The sequence below is a fragment of the Dendrobates tinctorius genome, unplaced genomic scaffold, assembly GCF_039654945.1.
Source record: "Dendrobates tinctorius isolate UK_male_01 unplaced genomic scaffold, ASM3965494v1 ptg000084l, whole genome shotgun sequence".
Lineage (NCBI taxonomy): Eukaryota > Metazoa > Chordata > Amphibia > Anura > Dendrobatidae > Dendrobates > Dendrobates tinctorius.
In genome coordinates, this window is record NW_027361752.1 from 24,218,486 (window position 1) to 24,228,700 (window position 10,215).

General features: G+C 45.3%; 1 long non-coding RNA gene across 1 annotated transcript; it reads left to right on the plus strand.

The window, feature by feature from the left end:
• The first annotated feature begins 1,871 nt into the window (after positions 1 to 1,871).
• LOC141097367 (uncharacterized) lies at positions 1,872 to 8,711 on the plus strand. The gene is made up of 2 exons (XR_012233934.1): positions 1,872 to 4,991; positions 7,221 to 8,711. It is a non-coding gene; the product is annotated as an uncharacterized lncRNA (long non-coding RNA).
• Positions 8,712 to 10,215: the final 1,504 nt, after the last annotated feature.

Below are 10,215 nucleotides of genomic sequence, written 5' to 3' on the forward strand. Positions count from 1 at the left end.
TGAAACTTCCACCTGATGAAGACGAATCCTCCATCGAAACGGGTTGTGGTTTAAACCCATCTCTTGTCTGAGTCTCCTTCCTGCTCTCCTAAGACCGTATTCCATTTTCTCATTGCTCCTATCCTCCATTGGAGGATTTCGGCTGGAGCTGCGGTGGAGACCTGACATCCTTGTCTGCCCCTGGGTTGCTTCCTAAATGCTCCTTTATGACCGCTTATCACTGACTCTTATGAATTCAGGTTACACTGAGCTGAGCTTGGGGCACATCTTCACTGTCAAGCGGTAACATCATATAGGTTATTGCCGGTTACTGCCAGGTGTTCCCACGCTCAGTTCACTGTGAGCCATCCGATGAACTATGGTAACCTTCATTACATCACTGCTAGCACCGAGATAAATTGGTGCTAGCTGTGATCTCATTGAGGTTACTGCAGGTCATTGAAGCTGTGCTCTGATGATCAGCTCAGTGTCTCCCGCATGCCAAACTGAATGGTCACATCATGCCACCATTCAGCAAGGCATCCAGATGAAGTAGAGATGGATTACAGCATGGGAAAAATGGATTATCGTCAGACAGGTGAGGATTATGGTGCTTTTTTATTTTTAATTTTACACTAATAGATAGGTAAAAGATGGTGGGGAGTGTTTATTTCAAATAAAGGGGTCTGAGTCTTTCTTTCATTTAAAGGACTTTATTCTGACTGTGAATTTTTTATGACTATGGGTTAGTAATGGTGGTGTTTTATAGATGCCTCTCTATTACTAACCACTGGGCTTGCTTTCAGTGGTCATAAAATAGCTGACATAAACCCAAACCCTATTATCCCACTTGCCACCGCAACAGGACAAGTGGGAAGAGTGAGGTTAAGCTCCAGATTTGGCGCATCTTATTAAAGCGCCGTTTCTGGGGACATTGACAGCTCATGTTATTAGCTTGGGAAGGGGGCCAATATCCATGGTCCCTTCTCTGGCTATTAATATCAGCCCACACCTCTCTGTTTAGTCTTTGCTGCTTAGAAATTATAGGGGTACCCGATGTCATTTTTTTTCTGGAGTCCCCCTGTAAACTAGCCAATAATAGCTAAGCAAACAGCTATGAGTTGTTAGTAATAGAATCAAAAAAAATTTGGGCTAATGGCAGCTTTCCCAGATCATTAATATCAGCCCCCAGCTTTTGGCTTTTTCTCTGCTGTAAAAAAAACACAGATATCACAAAGATTTCACATACGTACACACAGATTGCTCATGGACACAGACCATTTGACTAATACTGGTTTTCCAGTACCAAAATCAGCAGGACGTTTTAAGGAGGCCTAAATGATAGTCTATCCTGCCAAAGAGTCTAAAAAGATTTATACTGCTTACTGCACAGTATGTGCTGTAGAGTTTGGGATATACATATATGTATCTGTTTATCCTGATATGGTGTCTATTATATTACTATAGTATTATCAAATATCCTGTAAGGCAGAATAAGGCATTACTAGCATAATAATAATAATAATAATAATAATCTTTATATAGCGCTAACATATTCTGCAGCGCTTTACAGTTTTGCACACATTATCATCGCTGTCCCTGATGGGGCTCACAATCTAAATTCTCTATCAGTATGTCTTTGGAGTGTGGGAGGAAACCGGGGTGCCCGGAGGAAACCCATGCAAACACGGGGAGAACATACAAACTCCTTGAAGATGTTGTCCTTGGTGGGATTTGAACCCAGGACCCCAGCACTGCAAGGCTGCAGTGCTATACACTGAGCCATCGTGTATAAAGTCATTGTCACGGGGCACTAAGGGGAAAACAGGCGATGTGGAACCGGGGCCCCTGAACTGCCCCTCAGGCTAAGGGGTTGCCCTGTCTTTCCTTAACTTGGGGGTACACTTAAAGGTAGTGAGGCCCAAGTCCCCGACCTGTCCCTGTCTCCTGTTTAGCCCTGAGTTAAACCCCCAAACCCCTCCCCAGGAGGTGAGACTGGGAAAAAGTGTACTACACAAAAAACCCAAAGGAAAGATACAACAGACAGGGTAAAATAAAATAAAACTTAGCTTGCTCTGCTGCAATGCTCCTGGACAGCAGAGATAGCCACTTGACAACAGCAAACAACTGAAGCACCACAGAACTCAGCTCCTGAACTCCAGCTTGGTTGGTCTCCCAAGAGCAAGTGTATAACCAACAGTGATCTCCAGCACCTGCACTCCTTTTATAGGAAGAAGGGGGAGAAGTCACCACCTGCATAAATAATTAATCACATGCAGTTTTCATGCAGTAACTCCGGTGGCCACCGGGGGCAAATACTCATATTAACCCTGATGACCGAAAAGGAAAAAAGGTTTAGATATGAGGAGATCCCGATCCGACAGATCCAAAAAAAAATGGATCATGACAGTACCCCTCCCTCAAAGAGGGGCCTCTGGACCCCCAAAAAAGCATTTCAATAAAAACAGCACCTATGATGAGGATGCCTGACACAGTTGCGTTCACCTAAGTAAACACCTGACTCACAGGTTTATGGCAAATGCGGTTATGTAGATGTTCTGGAGGCGACACACATCTCCAGAGCGCTGACCTGGGGAACGAATTGTGTATGGGCATGACAGAGGGTAACTCCAGCTGGTCGGTTGCTGGGCTGAGAATGGCAGACACCCGATAAGGACCAATAACTCGAGAGTTCCAGAATCCAACAGCACACTTCCACCGGATGTGATTGGTGGATACAAACTCTTTCACACAAAGGTCCGGACCTGAACGTTTAATACCACTCATGCGTTTGCAACAAAATGGTGAACTCTTTGAAGGACTGACAACAGAGGCGTCCCCCTGTGTCACCACACTCACACCCCCACGATTTACAGCAGAAACCACCACCGTCCGCTGACCCCTCCTGACTCCAACTACCAGGGTTGGCTACTGGTGAGGGTTGAGACTTCTCCCTTCTCCCGGGCAGCACCTCTGCTTCCTCCACTGAGTAAGAAGGGAATGGTTGTAGCAGGACGGTAGAGACAGTTGCCCCTGGGCAGCAGCCCTCACATGACTGCCCCCAGTTGACAACTTCTCCAGAGTGCCAATCTATCACCAGGTTGTGTTTCTTTAACCAAGAGAGACCTAGAACGATGGGTGATGGTATTCTGCCCAAGACGTAGCATGACAGGGACTCCTCATGATGAGTCTCTATACGAAGATGTATATTGTCCACGACTTGGGTAAGGCTCTCCTGGCTTAGTGGGACTGAGTCAATGGCCTGGACGCTTAAGGGTTTGGCTAGCATGCTACACCTGAGGCCATTGGTCTCGACAAAGTGGGCATCCACCAGGTTGACTCCAGCTCCACTGTCCACAAGTACCGAAAGGCCCTCAGTTTCCCCACCCACCGTAACCTCTGCCGATAGGGTACACTGAGGGGAAGAAATGGAGGAAATATACACTCCCTGGTTGTCTCCCTCCACACGACCATGCGGGGGGCTGCTTCTTCGGTGGTATGGAAGATTTGGCGAGTACTGGGCAGACTCCTATAAAATGGCCAGTCTGCCCACAGTAAAAACATGCCCCCACACCTCGACGAACCGCAGGCAACCCCTTTTTGGAAACTACTACTCAAGCTGCATGGGTTCCTCCGATTGTTCAGGTGTGTCCTCCTCCCTAGCAAGGACTATAGGGGGCACATATGGTGTATGTCTCTCCCTGAGGCATCTATCCACCCGAATGGCAAGGGACATGGCGGTCTCCAGCGACCTGAGGGCGGCGTACTGCACCAGAGTATCCTGCAACTTCAGAGACAGACCATGTACAAAATGACTCCTCAGTGCAGGGTCATTCCACTGCGTGTCAGTGGCCCACCTCCTGAACTCTGAGCAGTACTCCTCAACAAGCTGGCCTCCCAGCTTGATCTTACGGAGTCGGGATTCCGCCAGGGAGACGCCATCAGGATCGCCATACACCAGCGCCAGAGCAGTAAAAAACCCGTCCACTGACCGTAAAGATGGCGAACTGGTCGGCAGGGAGAAAGCCCAGGCCTGGGGATCACCCCTAAGCAGGGAGACAATAATTCCCACGCGCTGTTCTTCACTCCCTGAAGAACGGGGGCGAAGCCTAAAATATAATTTACAGGCCTCCTGAAACACAATAAACTTTTCTCTCCCACCAGAAAATTTGTCCGGGAGAGAGATCTTAGGTTCTGGTTGGGTCTGTACCTGAGCTGAGGCCCAGGTACCCACCAACTGCTGCAGTTGTTGCACCATCTCACCTCGCAACAGCTTAAACTCATTGGTGAGAGACTGTAGCATTTGGGCGAAGGCCTGCATTTGGGCCCAAGAGCAAGTGTATAACCAACAGTGATCTCCAGCACCTGCACTCCTTTTATAGGAAGGAGGGGGAGAAGTCACCACCTGCGTAAATTTAATCACATGCAGTCTCCATGCAGTAACCCCGGTGGCCACCGGGGGCAAAAACTCATATTAACCCCAATGACCGAAAAGGAAAAAAGGTTTAGATATGAGGAAATCCAGATCTGACAGATTAAAAAAATGGATCATGACAGTCATACAGCGCTGTATATAATATTCCTTCGTGTTACTCTTAAAGCACTGTCCATAAGATAAATACCAGATTCCTAAGGTGTTGCTAAAACTCGGGTCAGTCTAAAATAATAATACTAGTCACTCCTTAAATCACCACTCTAGCATTTTTTTCTTTCACTGTCACTAATGTATGTTCTCTGTCCCTAATAATATACTTACAAGGCACCATCTTCTGTTCTTTATGCAGTTCCAGTCAGTCTTCTGCAGGCTGTGACCCCCCCGGATGACTTCTGTGCTTGCTGGATGCCGGAAGTCACTTCTCAATGTAGGTTTATGAGAGCCAGGTCAAGACCATAACGTGGCTTTCACAGACTTATATTGAGAGCTTTTGATTGATACCTCTCAGTCATTATCTACAATCAAGAGAGCAGATTGGGATTGGAGCGGTGCTGGGAAGAGCAGAAGACTGCAGCTGGTAAGTATCTTACTAAGGGCAGAGAAAGTGGTTTAGTGATACCTGCCTGGCGATAATATAAAAAAAATGGTTCTTTAAGTACTGTTTGTAATACTTGTCACTCCTTAAAGCACCTCTCCAGCATTTTTTTACTGCAACACTGGAGTAGTGCTACTAATGAAAGGCCTCTTCACTTAGTCTTATGCTTGCCCTCTGCCATCTTCTACCGTTAATGATGGTGCTGCTCTGGTTGGTCTTCAGCAGTGTGTGACCTGTTGGATCACTCCTATGTTTGCTGGACAATCTGGATGACACTTCTCAATGTAAGTCGTTGAGCGCTTAATTCTGGCTCTCATAGATTTACATTGAAAGCTTGTGACCGTCACCTCTTACATCTGGTCAGTCAGAAGGTGCGGTCACAAGATGACTACTGAAGCTAACAAATAGGCAATCCCCACATGTGTTGTGTCTGTCTAACAGCCACAAGACAAGCAGCTGAGGGGACTTGAACATATTACTCGAGCACGCCCAAGGCAGTCGGATAACACCCGAACTAGCTCAGATAACACCTTATCCGAGCATGCTCCTTCATTGTTAGTTCTAACCAACCACAAATGTGCTAAAAGACTCAACATACATAATAACATTTCCAGATACAGTACCTACGGGCTGACAGAAGCTTATAACTTCCTTTCTGCTGGACATATGTGCAATCTTTTAGTCTCAGTCAGTTTGAGGTGGGATCCTTTGCTCCTTCTTAACCAGCAGTATTGAGATTTTACCCTAGAGTTACTTAGCCAAGTGTCCACTATGCATGCCTACTGTACATAATAACCCAGGTCTCATGCCAAATTTACCAAGGTCATGTTATAATGAAGCTAAACGAATGGTGCTGACTAAACTATTCATTCATAGTTTGTGAATAACCCAATGATTATTTTGCGTGTTCTACAATTATTTTGAACCAATTGATTATGATTACTGTTTCCCTACTCACTACTTCAGTACTGTCTATAGCAATAGTACTTGTCACTTGTGTAATACTGTCTTTAATGTTAGTGTCACGTTGACCCATCCTGTGTGACACGACCCGCAGGCCGGTAACTAAAATGACAAGACATGGGGGAAGGGAAAACAGTTACAACGGTGGGCCGTGCGATAGGGAACGGGGACGTGGAGACCTCCTGCACTCCCCTGAGTCAGTGTCCCTCACACTCCTAACGTTCCCTATACAGGCTCCTCACCTGTCGCCGAGCCGGAACCTGTGACCCTAGCACACCCTACACCTATCCCTTGCTAGGGAGCTGGGTGGTGCAGGCACTGGCCCCACCGCTGTACTAATACATACCAAGGAAAGATACAAACAGGGAAACACCACTTAACTTTGCTCTGTTGCTCTTGCTCCCAGCAGCAGAGTCCACCACCAGAATGCAGCTTTCCTCCTGAATAGCTGCCACCAAGCTCTGTCAGAGCTGCAAGGAAATCCTCTTTTACTCCTTCCACACCAGGACTCTGACTGAGCTTCCAGGAACTCTCTCTCTCCTTCCTTCACCAGTCTTGGTTGGAAATGAGCAATATCACCAACAGTGATTGCAACACCTGACACTCTTTCATAGCAGAGCCAGAGCAATCACACCTGCTTTATAATCACGTGCACTAAACTAAAGTAACCAGAGTGCAATGACCCTAACGGCCACCAGGGGCAAAACTAGAACTGAAGCCACCACAGTCCAGTGACCCTAATGGCCACCGGGGGCAAAACTAGAACTGAAACCACCACAGTGCAATGACCCTAATGGCCACCGGGGGCAAAACTATCTTTAAGCACCACAGCTTAAGGAAAAAAAAGTTACAGGTGCATTTTATCTGTCATGATCCAGCAAGGATCATGACAGTTAGTATTAGTCACTTCTGTAGTACTGTCTGTAATATTAATACTAGCAGCACTATTTCTAAGGTCGGGATCACATTTGTGAGAATTTCTATGTAGCTGAGCGCTCCTGTCCGAGTGCCGGCGGCAGTGCCGGGTATTGAGACGCGAGACTCGTACGAGTTTCACGTAAGTGTGACCCCAGCCTAATTCTAAGTACTGCTACATTATCTATAATTTTAATACTATTCACCACTACTCAAATAATATCTATAAGATTAATACTAGTAGTCACTTCTTCAGTATATTCCCATAATATTAATGTATCTCCTGTCTGTAATAATAATTTCCAGAATATTAATGTAAGTTTTCTCCTTTAGGGAATGTAACATGTTAACGAAACTGAAGGCAACACCTTGCCGTTGATTTAAGCTGCTGCGCTGAGGATATTGATTAAGCTGCCTTTGTGTCTAAGTGCAGGGAGAAGGAAAAGCGCTTCTGGCAGCCAAAGACTCAACATTAAAGAAATGCATTCGGAATGGAGCAAAATGGAATCCAGCATTTAATTACATGAATAATAAAACAGCAATATAAATTATAAGAGAATAAAAAAAGACATGACTCACCTGGAGGAGAAGGAAACCAAGCAAAGCAGCAAATAAAAAACGTCAACCTATGGATTCACTTTCTGTGACTTAACGGATTAACTATATATAAAAGGCAGTACACAGGCAGCAGAGCCAATTAATCAGAACAGGTGTTTTATTTAGTACATGCCAGTCTTGCTGCAGAGTCCACAGAACTAAGAATCGTCATAATACTCATGTGCCTATTATTTAATTTGATGCTTCTTTCTGCTGGTTTGACTATAGCACATTTCAGCTATAATTTATGACACTTTTGCTGTATTTTATTTTAAGTCCTTCCCTTTTTTTCCTTCGCTCTAGGTTTTGCTGCAGAAAGTTCTCTTAAGGGCTCATACTCATTTTCGAGAAAAACGGACGAGTGCAATCAGATAAAAAAAATAGGATTGCACCCTGACTAATGTTATTCTATGAGTCGCTGCTCAGATCGGACTGAGAAAAAAAATCGCAGCATGCTGCGATTGTCCTTTTATATCGGACCCAATGCAAGTCAATGGATGAGAGAAAAAAATAGCATAGCACATGTACCATGCTTGTGCCGTCAGATTTTTATGCAGTCATCTCTTTGAAAACCCGACATTTCATTAGTCGCTACAGCAAAATCACAGCATAACCCTATAGAATAAAATAGATAGAATAAGTATATATACATAGAAGAGATAAATTTAAAGATGCCAGTGACATATATTATTAGTATAGTGCATGTGTAGCTTACTGCATATACAGTATATTTAATTAATAACTAAAGAAATATCTGAAAAAAATGGTTAATGCCAGCTTTGTATTGGCAGCAGACATCAAGCCCAGGGATTAGTAATGGAGACGTGTCTATTAGACGCCCCCATTACTATCCCCATAGCCAAATTATAAATCAAATATACCCTGAATAAAGTCCTTTATTTGAAATAAGAAACACATGAAGGTCCTGGAGTGGCCTAGCCAGTCTCCAGATCTCAACCCCATAGAAAACCTTTGGAGGGATTTGAAAGTCCGTGCTGCCCAGCGACAGGCCCAAAACATCACTGCTCTGGAGGAGATCTGCATGGAGGAATGGGCCAACATACCACCAACAGTGTGGGCCAACCTTGTGAAGACTTGCAGAAAACATTTGACCTCTGTCATTGCCAACAAAGGTTATATAACAAAATATTGAGATGAACTTTTGTTAATGACCAAATACTTATTTTCCACCATAATTTGCAAAATAAATCTTGCCATATCAGACAAGGTGATTTTCTGGATTTGTCTTCTCATTTTCACTCTCATTGTTGTGGTCTACCTATGATGTCAATTACAGGCCTCTCTCATCTTTTTAAGTGGGAGAACTTGCACAGTTGGTGGCTGACTAAATACTTTTTTCCCATTGTATATATAAGGACAAGAAGACAAGTATGAAGATAAAGAAAAATAAATGGTTACAGTGGCGTGGAGAATGTATCTTAGTGATATTGTGCATGTTTCACGCGTGTGGGAACTTATGGATTTTCAAGCATCTCTATTTTTTAAAGACAAGCTATCATAGTCAGATAATCAGACTTTTAATCTCAGAGGCGCATCTGGGGGGGGACAGCCATGGCATGCTGCGGTCTGCAGTGTCTCCTCCGGCAGCTGCATTCTGCCGCACCCCCGGACTGGGAGTCAGCTGTTCTCTGTACCAGCTGTCAGGCTGACAACTGGCACAGAGAAGCTGCAGTGTGCAGGCACCCAGGGACCAATTGTACTCGCATGTTACAGACACGAGCACAATTGAAGCTCTGACCGCCGGGTCACAGAGACGCCAGCAGCGTGATCAGGTCATGGGATCACGCTGCTGACATCACTCACCGATGCTGCAGAGATGCAGGATGGGCGGTAAGTGCTCCAGTGGAGCTGAAGACACCGAAGATAAGTGCATGGGGGGTAGATTTGGAGTAGAGATGAGGTTATTTATTGTGTGTGGGAAGATTTGGAGTGGGGATGAGGGGATTTACTGTGTGGGGGGAGATTTGGAGTGGGGATGGGGATTTATTGCGTGGGGGAGATTTGGAGTGGGAATGGGAGTGTTTAATGTGTGGGGGGAGATTTGGAGTGAGGATGGGGGATTTATTGTGTGGGGGGAGATTCGGAGTGGAGATGGGGTTATTTATTGTGTGTGAGGAGATTTGGAGTGAGAATAGATTTGGAGTGGAGATCAGGTTATTTATTGCGGGGGCAGATTTGGTGTGGGGATGGGGGTGTTTAATGTGTGGGGGGAGATTTGGAGTGAGGATGGGGGGATTTATTGTGTGGTGGGAGATTTGGAGTGGGGATGGGGGATTTATTGTGTATGGGGAGATTTGGAGTGAGGATAGATTTGGAGTGGAAATGGGGTTATTTATTGTGTGGAGGGAGATTTGGAGTGAGGATAGATTTGGAGTGGAGAAGGGGTTAATTATTGTGTGGAGGGAGATTTGGAGTGGGGATGGGGGATTTAATGTGGAGGACACAAAATGAGGAGCAAAGGGGAGGTGCATTGCATGTATGAGGAAACAGTACAGGGGCCAGGTATGAGGAAACAGTACAGGAGGCATGTATGAGGAAACAGTATGGGGGAATGGGGGGCATCTATGAGGAAACGGTATGGAGGAATGGGGGAATTATGAGGAAATGGTATGGGGGAATGGGGGGCATGTATGAGGAAATGGTACAGGGAATGGGGGGCATGTATGAGGAAATGGTACGAGTGAATGGGGGCATTATGAGAAAACGGTAT